Raw genomic sequence first — 16,134 nt, 5'->3', positions numbered from 1 at the left:
GACTGCTTTTAATTTTCAGCATCTCCTATGATTTTCTCCATTGTGGCCACATATTGTTATTTATATACTGCCACTGTTCATATATTTCATGGTGATATTGTTCACTGATTTATGACCGTGCTCATCTCATCTTGTTAATCTGAATTTTATCAACTCAATTTCATGATTGATGTCCCAAAATATTATCAGCCTTTTAAGATGGACTAATGATTTAGGTAAGTACTTCAGTCCTGACTTTGCTATCCATAAACATATGTTAAAGTCTCCTGAGCTGTATCAGATTTACGTTAGCACTTATGTCTTCTGACATCAGTATTTGATCAAGGAGCTCTCTATCTTTACATAACTCCATCAGCATGTAAACATAATCATCTTCATCTTCAAATGTATGATAGAAATGGACTGCATTCACATGCTCACTCTAAGTTCACAATATTTTTGCTTCCCTCTTTGACATCAGTAAGCAACAAGTATATATATTGTGATGTGAATATCAGTATATATATATATACTGATGTGAATATCCTACTTATCAAGTATATATATATTCACACTTTTAATCATGGAGTTTGATACTCCTGAATACCCCAAGGAATAATGACCTGTATGAGGATCTTGATGAAAATGTGATCTAGGGACAAAGAAAAAGCATTAAATTCAATCTTAATGATTATGTATAAATGATAGGAAATGGGGTAGAGATTATATAAAACATGCTCAAATGGATGCCTAAAATTTTGAAATTTAGGGCTCCATCAATGTGTAGACTCAAAAAGGCATTGTATGGTCTCAATCAAGCTCCTAGAGCTTGGTATGCTAGATTAAATAGATACAACATAAATTCAATAAGGGTAGGACTAACAGTAATCTCTACTCCAAAATTGAAAATGATGAAGTATTGGTTGTAATATTATGTTGATGATATCATATTTGGAGGAGATGATAATGCTTGCAAAAATGTTTGTTGAAGAAATACAAAAGTTATTTAACTATCTATAATTGGGGAGATGTCATTTTTCCTCAATCTTAAGATTGTTCAAAAGAAAAATGGTATATTAATCTCTCAAACTAAGTACATCGAATAAATGCTAAAAAAAGTTTTAAGGATGGAGAATTCTAAACTAGTTGTAATTATATAAAATCACTATAGAAGCGTTTGTTACTCTCAATTAACACAATCTCCTTATTATAGTTCTATGCAATCACAGTAATAATTAATGAGTCGGGGGAGATAGACAATGGGAAGTCGAACCTAGAACATGAAGTCATGCAGAAAAACACCAAGATGAACTATAGGTTTCTTCACTGGCAATGGCTCCTCTTGCCCGTCCAGAATGTTACTCCAGTGTGATTAAACTTGAAGTATTGCCTTCCATTGCCTAATCCTCATGCTAATGCATCACCAGTAACTCATTTAACACACTTCAAGCATCAGTAATGGTTCAACACCTTGCTCATGCACCCAACCTAGTAAACTCCATCCAAACTCTAATCGTGTTGCTTAGGATATGTGGTCTTGAGTAACAAGTCTCCCCACACACACAATGGATTCCATCCCTCTCTAAACTCCAACGATTATCTCCGTCTAAGCTCCTCGTTAATCTCTGAGTGAGTTTGATCCTTGAATTGCAAGTCGAGTTTCCATCCAACTGCACAGTGATCAATGGGGCGTTGTCCTTCCTAGCTAGAAAGTGACCACGGTGGTCGTACCTCTCAAAAATCAGCTAACCAAAAACATTCCTGCCCTCAATGTCATTCCCTCTCCAATTTGAATCCGAGCTTCCTAGAATGGCCAACGGCAGTTACATCATACTCAACACGCACGCAGCAATTACCTCATTACCCAACACACCTATACGTGTTGCCATTGTTGACTTACTCATCCTACAATTGTCATTGCTGATCCACAAGCTTACAAAGTGGATTCCCAAACTTAGAATAAGACAACATGAAATGGAAGATCCAAATGCGGGTTGAAGGTAGCCCTGACATTGACCAAGTAGTAAGTTTAAATATTGGCCACCCCAAGTCATCCCTTGCTCACCAACTTAGCCTATCGAGGTGTATGGAAATAGGCTAAGTGAGTGTGGGTGGCGAATCACTCCTTGGAAGGAGACATGACAAACTCCTATGGCTATTGGTTTCTAGCTAAGGATGATGAGACCTTAGAAGTTGATCAGAAATAGTATGGATTCATGATAAGTGGATTATTGTACTTAACTACTTCTAGGCTAGACAATATGTATGCAATGTGTTTGGCTTCCAAATATTAGGCCAATCCAAAACAATCTCATGAGATAGTAGTAATGAGGATTTTTTACGTATTTGTGAGGAACCCCAAATTTTGGGCTTTTATATAGAAGAGATGGTGATTTCTCACTAAGAGCTTTCACCAATGCACATTGGGTTAGTTGTGAAGATGACAAGAAGAGTACAACTGGTGGAGCATTTTTGCTGGGAGATAGACTTCTTGGATCAAGAAGAAATGAGATTCAATTTCATTATCAATTGCAAAGGCAAAATATATTGTAACAACTTCCTTATGTACTTAGATTATGTGAATGAAGTAGATTTCAAAAGATATAAAAGTAATCTATAATGAAGTTGTTCCAATTACGTGTGACAATACTAGAGCAATAAATATTTGCATGAATGAGGTGATGCATTCAAGAACAAAACATATTTCTATCCGGTACCATTTCTTGAGGGAAAAGGTTGTTGAGAAAGAAGTCTAATTGAAATGTGTCTACCAAGGAACAAATTGTAGATATTTTCATTAAGGCTTTGGCAAAGGATACCTTCAAGTATCTTCAACAGAAGTTGGAGGTTAATGCCCCTCATTTTCAACTTAGATACATAAAGGAGGTACATCTTTCCAGAGGGAGAATAATTGTTCATCCTTTGTCTCCCAAAAATGATACGAAGTCTACTCCCAAGGGGAGCAATGAGGTGTCAGATATATGAACCTGAGCACAGTTATTTCAGAAAGGGGGAGCAGATTGGCTCTCTATGTACCCTTTGTCCTTGATGTTATCATATGTGGAAAAAGCTAGGAGGAACTTTTGTTGTCGCTTTGTTATTGGTGTTGCCACCAATGACAAAGGGGGAGATTGTTAGCAGCATGCCTTGGGTCATCATTGATGTCAACCTCTAGTATGACTTTGGTGACAATGATTGATAAAGAAGATTTGAAGACTTGTTGCTAAGAATGTGACAGTGATTGATGAAGAAGATTTGAAGTATAATGATTGACAGTTGTACGAAGATAGTTCATGGTATATTGGAAGTTAGGAGTATGAACAGCTAGAATATGCAAGAGAGAGTATTTGAGTCTTATGTTGAGATGCTTTGTGTAAAGTGATGGCGGCTTGCAGTCCTAGCTATAATTGGTTTGTTTTGAGTATGTTGCACTATCATGTTTTTAGGTCTACAACTATTCTGCAAAAGAAGACAAGTTGCTTGGTTTACTGACATAGAGGATTGTATCAAAAACGGGTTGAACAGGCTTGGAGAGTGCCTTGCATTGTTGTGCATTGAAATTTCAAGATGGACAGGTTGGTGGACCTGATCATAAGGTTTGTGCAGTGTTTTAGTTCCAAGATCTTGGGTTGATTTGCTTTACAAGTGAAAATATGTTTCTCTAAGTATGGTTTGGTTTGTGAGGGTCTCTGGTTGTCACTGTAACTTTCGGTGAACATATTTAGGTCCTATAAGTCGGGATATATGAAAATGAGGTTAATGTTGTTTATTACATGGTAAGTTTGGCTTCGCATTGTATGGTTTACATTGGAGGGTGTTTTTGGCCGACCAATAACTTGTTCTTTAATGCCTTTTACACATTGTTCTTGGGTCTGACTTAAAAAAATATATTACAAATAATGTGGTTTGATGAAGATATGTTTAAATGAAGGATTATGTTATGTATGGGTCCCCTTTACCTCCTGGGTGGATTGCATTAAATATGGATGGATATATTGGTCGACTTTGTTTAAGGATTGCATATGTTATTAGGGCTGACTAGTTGGTAGTTCTAATGGAAAAACAAGTAAATATTCAATTGCAATGGAGAGCTTGAGATAAAGTGGAAGCGAGAAAAGTGTTAGAGATATGTGCGAAGAGATATAAGCGATGAAACACAAACTAGAGGATCAAATGGGAAGAAAGTAAGAGTGAGGTTAGAAAAGTGCGGAGGAATTGATTCCAAATATTTATAGAGAGTTTGCAATGTTTGCAAAAGGTCCTATGCTTCTTATTTCATCATATTTATCTAGTGTCTACTAGAAGACTGTGTGTCTCCTTGGCAGCCTCATATAGATCCATTTATTAGGAACCGCGAGTTCCTTAGTAGTGTACCTAAACATCGGGAGCAGTGAGTTTTCTTGGCCTCTAGCCCAAACCATTGTAATTGGCTGTTCATATATCCTGAGTAAGATTCTCACCATAGTTTTTCCCCAATTGGGTTTTTCACATAAATTTGGTGTCCTTATGTGTACCTTCATTAGTTGGTTTAACTATTTATATTAAGTTTTTCATGTTGATTGAGCCCCCCCACTCACAAACATCAAGTAGTATTCAAGAAAACCTAGGGAAATGGTGCATCACCTACTACTTGAGATCTCACTGCTAAATATTTGATTGTGCTAACCTTCACTTTGCTCCCTAAGCACTAGAGACATTGCATTGTCTCGGACCTGATGGCCATTTGTTCCTGAACCACAAAACCATCTAATCCATTTGTGCTTGAAAGTCGAAGATGGAGCCATAAGGTCCACAAAACATCTCCAAGTGTGATGTAGCATCTAGACCTTCCTTCTATGTCAAATGTTATATCCCAAATTTTGCTACATTTAAAAAATATTTTCTAGCCGTTGGGAATTCAAGTGAAGTTAGTTGTTCGATAAAATTGTTGAAATAATTGTTCATGTGAAATTGATCTATCAGAAAAGTGGTTGAGATATTTTGATTCTTGTAAAATGGAATTTTGGTAATTAGTTATTGCTTCATGTAACATGTTTGTCAGCCATTACAAAGGGAATTGAAAAATGATTATCTTAGAAATTGGAAATGATAATGTCATATTTTATTATTATTTGAAAATTACTGAAATATGTTATTTCCTTGAACCATTTCCATTTTGCAGGAGCACAATGAAGTGGGGAAGTGTTGCCAAAATGGGAGTTGGGAAGGGGAAATCCAAATCCACTATTAACCATCAAGTATGTAATCTAACCACCTGGACCAAGGATGAAACGGCTAAACAAGCGAGAAAGTACAAAGGATGACCATGAGCTAACCAGTTAAGTTAAAAACATTATAAAAACTCAAACACTACCTTCATTATATGGATGAATCTTAGTGTATTTTGTTTTGATATCATGTCTTAGTATAATAATATCATGTATATACTCATATTTGTGTGGGTATAAAATGTGTACGTACGTATACACACACACACACGTATGTGTGTGTGTGTGTGCAAATCTCAATATTTGGCGCATACATACATACATCTGTATATAGATATAGATATAGATATCTATAATAAGGCTACTCAAACAAGCATGAATATAAAAGGGCAACATTAGTATACTAAGGCATGAACGATAATGTTATTGTCACTCTTGTTCTTTTATTTTGAACCTTGGCTATGATTTTTCTTTTTTATTTAATTGCCTTGAGCGGCCACCCTTTTATTTCCATGTCGCCTTTATGACATCGAGCTATAGTCTTTCCCTTTATTAAAATTACAATGTTGGAAGGTTGTGCGAATGTTTTCTTTGCCACCTTAATCTTTTGTGTAACTGAGAACACACGCGAGTGGCCATTGCTTACCTTGCCTGCTCTCCATGGATGCATTATATGCACATAACTATCACCTCTCAGGAAGCTCTTTTTTCATACATTTGCTACCACAAGAATTTCTTATTGTTCATACTATAATTTTTTCTCTACTGATCTCAAGTATGGGGTGGTGAATATAATCGGCGATTTTTCCAGATTAGGTCAAGCTTGTGAACTAATTCAATATTCTTTTCTGGACACAATTGAAATGTTGGAAGCATAAGTGGGTGCTCCTTTCATACTGCAGAAACTGTGCCAATTGAATCAGGTCATGTTTTACATTTACATACAGTTTATCATGCTCAAGTCATGCAAATTTGAACTTGTCGTTACTTCTTAGAATCGGCCTCTATTTGTTATTCTTTTTATACTATTAACTTTTTACTAGAGGCTTTTTACTAGAGGGGATTATCTGATTGGTGAAAGGCTCTACCTGTGGTAGTATTTGAATTTGATAGCACATATGTTTTTGTCATGAGTGCTGACCCATACAAAGATATGGTTAATATATCTCTGAAATGTGATGCTGCTCTATATGATAAAGTAATAATCAGATTGAAGGCTTAATTCACTTATGATCTCATAGGCAAGAATTGGCATGAAAGATGGCAAATATATAAGTACTCTTGAACCAAATATCATATAATAAACCTCCCAAGCAAGCATCCAAGAGGTCCAGTGTGGTCAAGATGAAGGGAAAGAGAGTGCGAATAATCATGCAATGAAAAGAAAATATAAAATCAGTAATAACATTCAAACAGTAACTAAGCTCATGGAATCCTTTGTATAAATTCTTGTTGTAAAGTCGAACGATGGGTGATTGAGCATTTAAGTTGCCCATCAGAAATCCTTTGCCAAGGTAGTTAATGGCATGATTGCCACCGTGATCCCCAGAGGTCAAAGTGCTAGCAGTTGTGAGATAGGCTGATTGGAAAGTGTCCACAGGCTCATCAGCTGACTAATCGACACTCTAACACAAGATGCTCAGTGGCTGGATAAGGGTGTCCCAAGCGAACTCCCAGGGTAGGGAAGGCCTTTCTCAATGGAGATTGTGTGGGGATACTAAAGGTTTGCGGTTGGGAGGTTAAGCCCATGGCAATGTTTCTCCTCTCTTCCAAATGTCAAGGCTTGCACAACACAAGGTCATCATTCGCTTATTCTATGGTAACCTTTTCATGTTTTTTGCATTTCATTTGATGAATATGTTGCTATCATGTATTTTGAATATTTCCTAAAGTCAAGAAATTAGTTTAGGGAATGCAAGTGATATGGTAGTTATTAACTAAAAAACATGTGAATCTAGTGGTTGAATGGTTATTAGTTTCTTATTTGGAAATGTAAATAATAGTTATCTCGTATTTTCCCTTCATGTGAAAGAGTAGAATAACTAATTTAACTGTATCTCTTGTCATTTGGTTAAGATTGATGTTTTAATCGGTTAATTAGACTTCAGATCTTTAGCATGTTACATCAAATGAGTGTCAAACTAATTCTCTTTAAATGTGCACAATCAAGCCTTCAATAAATCATTTTTTTTTGACAGCATCAATGAGTACTTTGGGATGCTTTGAGCACAACTCTTTAAAATGCTGCTTGCACATGGTCTCCTCTATAAGCTACATGATATTTTTCAATGTATCTATGTTTCTATGAGAAAAGTTTGGACAATCAAACTTTGCCAAGATACTCATCTTGACATTACCCAAGCCTACTTTCATGCCATCTTTGTCAAGGCACAAGTACCAATACTGTGCTCTCCCATTACAAGGAGTTGAATCTTTTAGACACTACTATCATGTCCTTCACCCTCCAAACCATCACAAAAGCCTTCCATTGTCTAGGTGTTTCTTTGTCTCTAATGTATGGCTTCACCATAGGAAGCCCTATCTCATTGATAACTATAAGATTATGTAACATTTTGTTAGTGTGCATGGCTGATGATACCTACACGATGTTCTTATCTACTTCCAAAATACTACAAGAAAAAGGTTAAAAGTCAGAAGTTAATGTTATAGTTTAATCGCATAAACATTAAAATCAATTTGTTATGTGTATGAAATTACATGAATTGACATTTGTAGATATATATATATATATATAGTATTTTCTACGTATCTTATTAAATGTCAATTATAATACCATCGACTGATTTCCAAATCATTCAACTTAGACTTGACCGACTTAGCGGCAGGTGGCAAACTGAAGTCGTGTTCAGGGAACTTGTTTTGTTCTGTTTAAACAGCAACTAAATGATCACTTCTATTAACCGGGAGACCCATCCACAAAAGGACGTGCCTCCCATGTAGGAGACACGTCCATTCATGGACAGGTCTCCTCATCTTATCAGAACAATATATGTTATGCTAGTCAATGGTCTTTAAACAAAACATCGAAGACAGAAATATATAGGCAAGCTTATATCTGCAACAAGTGTATGAGCGACACTTCTGCAGTGAATACTTAACACATAAGAAAGAAACAGTTCTCCGTGTTTTGTCATCTGCAGATGCCAGCATATAATATTCTTTAAATAGATGACAGTCAGAATATATATATAACAGTCAATGTAGTTGGAAGTCAGACTTGTTAAATTGATAATTAGTGGGGTCTGCAATCAGGCTTATAATTCAAAAGGCATTATCTTCATTATATAAGTATATTGATATCATCTAGAGTAAGAAAATTTCATATTCAATCTGATCATTAAAATCAACATGGTATTGGAGCAGGTTTCAGAGACGACCCAGATCATATTTATCAAATCAATACACCCAAATCTTCGTAGATCCTATATTTACCAAAATGATGAATGGAATGAGACTCGAGGACAGACTTAAAGGTGACTCAAATTTTGCAGCATGGATATTGCAAATAATGTTAATCCTAAAGTAGCACAATCTAAAACAATTTATTGAAACATCTTCTCAACCAAAGGAGAATGATGATCTGAGTGAAGGAAATATAAATAACACTAAGCCATGAAGTTACTAGTGGACGAAGTTAAGGATCACCTACTACCTATTATTACAAAACTAGACTCAGCTTATGACATGTTCCAAGCACTTTAAGAGATGTTTGAGATAAATAACAGCAGTAGGATTGTCAGTCTAAAAGACCAACTCTCCAACATAAAGATGTATAAAGGAGAGTCCACCTCCTCATATTTAATGAGAATAACAGAAGTTAGAAACCAACACTCAACAATTGGTCACATCTATGATGGCAAAGAATTAACCATGATAACTCTAAAAGAACTTCCAACATCAAGGGAAACTTTTAAACAAGGAGTATGTTCTCAATCCAAGCTTCCTAAATTTGATCGATTGAAAGCTGATTGCATACAAGAAGAGTGCATGTTAATATCTCGACGAATTGGTGATACTTCTACTAAAGATGATATTCAGATTCTCACAACTTAAGTTGATAAAAGAAAGTAGAAACCAAAATTCATAGGAAAAGGAAAACATATCAACTACTCTTAAGTACAATGTTATAGATGCTTTAACTATAGGCACAGTGCAACAAAATGTCCTGACAGACTTAAACTTCAAGCTTCTTTTGCTGAAGTCGGTAATCCAGACTTGGATTCAGAGAAATTTGCATTCTAAAGAACTTCAAAATATCGATAAAACATGTGAAATATTGGATTAAGAGGGAGTTCTCTATTCTTTATCATTGTCACCAAACCTATTGCAAAATTAAAGTGGAACACTTTCAAAGTGAACTTGGCATAGTTGTAATTTCTGAGATAGAGTCTCAGAATATTAGATTATTTTACTAGATTTTTATAAATCTATATTTAATAGTTATATGTTTCCTGTGTACATCATGAGAAAGTGACAACTTTCAAATGATTACCACTTGTATTTGCAGAAGTTATTGAAAGGTGATGATCTTACAATAATGTAATAATCTCTGCTTTGTTTGATAAATAAAACTCAAATCTGAACTACGGACTTTTCTCCAAATAGTTGTTATGCATCCATAAACCTTAAGCAAAGGTACCTCTAAAACAACATGTGTTAAATATCATAATAAATGCCATGAAATAGTTATATTGAATAGGACTTTAGAAAATACATAGATTGTGGTACGAACATTAATTGATAGTATTCATTTAAGCCCACAACAATAAAACCAGTTCTGTTATGCAATGAATAAATACAGAGTTTCCACATTCATGAAAAGATCACAACGTACAGTAACTGGAAAAGACAATACAGACCCAATTTTCCAAAATCTAGTTTGCTACTGATTTGAAGGTGGAGACCTTGTGACTGTCCCTAAGCCGCCGTTAGGATGCTGGGTTGTCTTTGCAATCACTTCCTATTTCCGCGGGTTGTTCCTGCTTATCATTTTTCATTCGCTACTACTGGAGTGAAAATATTCATATACGTGTTCACTGTGGAATTAATCTGACCCATCAACTAGCTACTCCCATCTACCCATGCTCTATTGCTGTGGATTTGACGATAAGGAAACACTGGCAATGCTACTGTGATTATCTTTCGGCCATGTTCTCGGGCTACTCCCTCTATTTTTTGTGATACCCTTCACTCACGTTAACTCTATGGCCACTCGGATACCTCTGTTACCTCCAACCCTAACGCACTTACTGTAGGTTGTCAAGTGATGAGCTGCGATTGATGTTACTGTAGATAGGTATCCCATTGTCCTCTAACACTACTCCTAGTAACGTATAGACACTACTACACTACTACTATATACAGATTACAACTTATGCAACTGCTGAAAAATTAGTTGCACAATTATCATTCATCAATGTAACAATGGAGTCTTCGCATACCTGTATCACCTACTAATTTTAATCTCATATTCTTCCTTCTACCATGGAAGCTTCACTTCCTATAAAGTAATGGATCTATTCAACCTCAGTTCTGCAATACAATGTATGACACCGAACGAAGGTCAAATCCATAAATCGCTGAATGTTGGAGATGAATCAATCCTCAGATTACCCTCTAACCATCCTCATTAGCCTACGAGGATCCAATATTAGGCTAATCCCTGAAATTCCGATGCTAACAACCAATGGAGACATTACAATCCTCCCTTCCCGAGATTGCTTGCCCTCAAGCAATCCAGCAATAACAGTGAACTCCAACCTCCCCCTTGATCCCAAATGAAGTAGTACATGACACCCTTGTTAACATTGAACCAACTGCATACCACTAACATCATCAAAACCAACATAAATTGCAATATAGCACTCAAAACTTGTGCTAATGATGTAAGAGTTAGAATATCACCAGAAGAATCCCCCACAAGAAATATCCTCCTCCTAGTTCTCACCCATATAATATAAAATGGACTAGAATTCAGATCAACAATCCCTTGAAGAGACGTAGCTACAGGAGAACCATATGCACTCTTGCCAACTGTATCAACCAAAGGTGTTGCCACGTCAAAATCTGTGGGCACGAGAACATTACTAACTGCCGCAACACAAAACTAAATCTTTACAAATGGTGAAAATTGAACCCAACTCCACTCAAGTGAGTGATCAACATCAACCTCAAACAACAGATTGTCATAAGGCAATGTTGCATCCATGTCAAACATAGGACTATTCATGAAGTGAACATCAATGCTTTGTTGATCGATAGTATAACATGACTCTATCACTACATTGCTCACCTCATTAACGATAACAAGTGTACTACAATCAAAGCACACGTATACCACCGCTTGCATACTACTAAACTCCTCATTAGATGGCTCAACTGACACAAAAGTGGCTGCTGATATGATAGTATCCTCGCATGCTCCTAGTCCCACCATCGCTACATCACCATCAAATACCTAATCCAGGGAACTCATGCCAACAATTGCATCATCTGACTTAACCTAACATAAATCCTCATCACATTCCACCTCAATTGTGCCCAACTCATGCAGTGTCTCATCAGAAATGCCCTGCAAATCTGAAGCTGTAACTGTATCATCATCTTCCACTCTTAGAAAAAGTGATATCATTCTCTGCTCAAATCTTGGCTTTGAAATCAATTGGGTCATTCGTTTGTGATTTTGATTCATCTCATTCACTAGCACATCCAACTGTTTCACAATACCCTGTATCTCAAAATCTCCCTCCATTAGTGGAGAAGTACACCCTCTGCGGGTGTAATGAATACCAAACCTTCTGTCACCCTCCATAATACTAAAAACCAAGTCCTCCACCTGTGGGTCAAAAGAAAAGTGATAAGCACTCCTCACAGTGTAATGCTGATAAAAACTCCCAATCTTTGTCAAGGGCTCATCGTCATCAAACTAGAGATCAGAAGATGGCTCCAATCTTTAACTCTGAACTATTGGTCGAGTAGTATCCTGGGCAAACATCTCAGCAAGCCCAACCACAAAATCCCTATTGGGAGGTATTGTAGCCAAGGTCTCTACAATCTTCCTCACCAATCGTCGAATAGCATGAGAGCCCCGAATGAGAACACCCTCAGATATATTGTATGAAACCTCCCACAAATCCAAACTATCAAGCAAATACTCCATGAATGACTCAGTACAGTAGAAATTATATGTGGAAGCATCGATCTGCTCCCCCGCAATCCACAGCTGATCTCTCTGAAAATGTGACAATGCCAACTATCCAATGCTACCAGTTTTATGAAAAGAAGAAATAGATTCACTTCTAGAAGAAGGAAGCAAAACACCATGAGAGCCTATCTCCACTGATGCTCTCACCTCCTCTGTACATACTACACTCATATCTTGGACAAATGTGTTTGCCACATCATCACATCCCTCATCCTCAACCGTAGTAGCAATCTCACCACCAACCACAATATGTAACTAAACAAGGTCTAGGGCTAGTGTTGATTGTACTCGTTCTAACTCCACGGTAACCTCACCCAACTGTGACTGTGACTCCTGAAGAGCCAACTGAGTATACTAAAGAGAGTCCACCGTCACCTCAAGCTCCCGGGTGAGCTCAACCACCTCCTCCTTCCCTAACAATGCCTCATAGCAAGTGCTACCTCACTCTAGAAGGTAATTTCTGTCATCAACTAACTATGCTTCAAGATCTTAACAGCCTCTCAAAGCACATGAACCTCTGCTAGGGAAAGACTACTATCACCGTACTCATCTGATACTGGGGCACCCCAACCAGATGTAGCTAGCATATGCCGAATAGCATCATAATGATCAAGAGATGAATAAATGTCACTATCACTCACCTTCAGCTAATAAGTCACATGATGCCTTTGTAACCCCTAACTCCTATGCAAGCTCCATGTCTCACTAACTGCACCGTGATAGGAAACTGAATCAGAACTGTCCACCACAAGATCACTTATACATGTGTTATCGTCCTTGCACAACTCTGCATCCGAGATACAACTACTATATATCTCAAACAACTCCTCCGAAGAAATAGAAGCCCACACAATCTCAATCTCCCCACATGTCTCAGCTTCCACCTCAATAGTAAGATCCTGTAAACATTGATCCTAGGACTCATCCAAAATCTCATAAGAGTCATCACCCGATATCTAACAAGGGGTATCATACCCAGTGCAAATCATAGCATCATCCAACAAATCACCAGAGGTGTCCACACTGTCTACATCCCCATCACCTAATAGAGTCTCAACTGTCGTCACCTGACTCTACACACGACTCTATTCCAGGCTGTGAATCAATAACGCTAGAGCATGAACTCACATCTATTGACTTCGCTATAACACCCAAATCACCGGCATCACAATTGGGTGACTCCATACATGCATCGGTCCCACCTGAGGAAGCCACTGCCTTCGGCACTGGAGCAACACTATGACAACTCCCATACAAATCTTCAATAATAATTCCCTCCTCAAGAGAGCCTGAAGTATTAGTAGTAATAACTACATCAATTGTCCTAGTGCAACAACTCTAGGGGCCTCAACATGTTGAAGCTTAGTGCCGCTATCCACCAAGGGTACTGACACATCTACTAATTTTTGTAAAATGGGTCCACTATCAACACTGCAAATAGGACTAGCAAGTCTCAAACTAAATACAGGTACATCTGCATCATGGACACCTATTGGGGAAAACTGAAGCTTCCCTCCCTGCAACCTGGAAGTCGGCTTTCTAAAGGCAGAAACTATATACTTCGTTGTCCTCTCAACTACCTCTAGATCCGACAAACTCTCTACCAACCTCTGTTGATGAAGCTTCACTCTTTCCATACTCTCCGGCAAAGCATTCATTTTCATGCTAAATTCCGCATTACTCCACCGGCTTCTAGAACTACCAATCCTCCTATGTCTGTCCATAGGAAAAGAAGGCTAGAGTGCTGGTCACTCCAAACTCAATGGCAAATCTGAACATAAAATAACTTTCCTGCTCCACAGGATAGTAGGACTTATAGCTCTGGCAATAGCATCACTTTATTTCTCACATAGAAGTACTCTTCCAAACCTCCAATAGAATACAATTTTCAAAACATTTATCAGAAAATTTAAACCATTCAGATTAAACCTTTTGTAAAATGTTTCTGATGAAATCTCTTATTAGAATTTATGATAAACAATTTCAGATAACCACACAGGTTGGCAGAATACACTGCTCTGATTTATAATAGATTGGCCGCCAACTAAATCCAAACGAGTGTCTATGCTACCACCAATAACCACAAAACTCACTAGCTATTATAATTGACTCATTTGAATGTCGTCCACAACTTTGCCAAAACACCTTTGCAATAACAACAATATATACTCTTGGAAACTATACAATTTTTTATTTGTTCACAAATGCAAAACAAACCCAACAGGGTGGGAGGTTTGGCGCTCTCATTAGATTTCCCTAAAAATATGTTTCACAAGCTGGCTAGATGCACAGCTCTAATACCACTGTAATAATCTCTGCTTTGTTTGATAAATAAAACTCAAATCTGAACTACTGACTTTTCTCCAAACAGTTGTTATGCAACCATAAACCTTAAGTAAAGGTACCTCTTAAACACCACATGTTAAATATCATAATAAATGCCATGAAATAGTCATATCGAACTAAACTTTAGCAAATACATAGATAGTGGTGTACGAACATTAATTGATAGTATTCATTTAAGCCCACAACAATAAAACTAGGTAGGTTATGCAATGAATAAATACAGAATTTCGACATTCATGAAAAGATCACAAAGTACAGTAATTGGCAAAGAAAATACAAACCCGGTTTTCCAGAATCTAGTTTGTTGCTGATTTGAAGGTGGAGACCTTGTGACTGTCCCTGAGCCATTGTTAGGATGTTGGGTTGTCTTTGCAATCACTTCCTATTTCCGCAGGCTCTTCCTGCTTATCATTTTTTTGTTCGCTACTACTGGAGTAAAAATATTCATATACATGTTCACTGTAGAATTAATTTGACTCATCAACTAGCTACTCCCATCTACCCGTGCTCTGTTGTTGTGGATACGATGCTAAGGAAACACTCGCAATGCTACTATGATTGTCTTTTGGCCATGTGCTCGGGCTGCTCCCTCTATTTTTTGTGATAACCTTCACTCACGTTAACTCTATGGCCACCCGTATACCTCTGTTACCTCCAACTCTAACGCACTTACTGTAGGTTGTCAAGTGATGAGCTGCGACTGATGTTACTGTAGATAGGTATCCCACTATCCTCTAACACTACTCTCCACACCACAGTTCGCAGGCTACTACCAGTAACGTATAGACACTACTAGACTACTACTGTATACAGATTACAACTTACGCAACTGTTGAAAGATTAGTTGCACAATTATCGTCCATCAATGTAACAATGGAGTCTTCACATACCTGTATCACCTACTAACTTTAATCTCTTGTTCTTCCTTCTACCATGGAAGCTTCACTTCCTGTAAAGTAATGGATCTATTCAACCCCAGTTCTACAGTACAATGTGAGCACTAGGTTTGCATCCAACCTCACTATTTTCCTTAAGAAGTTTTGTCCTTACGAATTCTCCAGTCACATTTAAGCAACCTTTCGGATTTGTTAAAATATCATATATTCATTGTAATAATTCCAATGCAAATGCTTTTCTTTATAACTTCGAAATGAGGAGAGGCTTGAACAACTTAGTAATGTGGGATAAATGACTCTTTCGTCTTTTAGTCACTTACGTAACTTTATAACTTTATAACATTAAAATATTTAAATAAATCACTTAAGTCACTTGAACTTTAATATTTCTTGAAATACTTGTCTGATTGCCATGTTGTCTAAAATAGGAATCTCTCCTCATAATTCCCCGTGTGACCAAATACACTTTCTAAAAATAGAA

The 16,134-nt window shown here is 37.2% G+C and overlaps 1 protein-coding gene across 2 annotated transcripts in view; it reads right to left on the bottom strand.

The window, feature by feature from the left end:
* LOC149572985 (COMPLEX 1 LYR-like protein) overlaps positions 1–16,134 on the bottom strand; it is an 84,306-nt gene that overhangs the window by 44,573 nt on the left and 23,599 nt on the right. The gene's annotated exons all lie outside the window — the stretch shown is intronic.

Source organism: Cupressus sempervirens, chromosome 2, assembly GCF_028749045.1.
Source record: "Cupressus sempervirens isolate cs-2001-9-10 chromosome 2, ASM2874904v1, whole genome shotgun sequence".
NCBI classification, from domain to species: Eukaryota; Viridiplantae; Streptophyta; class Pinopsida; order Cupressales; family Cupressaceae; genus Cupressus; species Cupressus sempervirens.
This window is presented reverse-complemented; position numbering and strand designations above follow the sequence as displayed.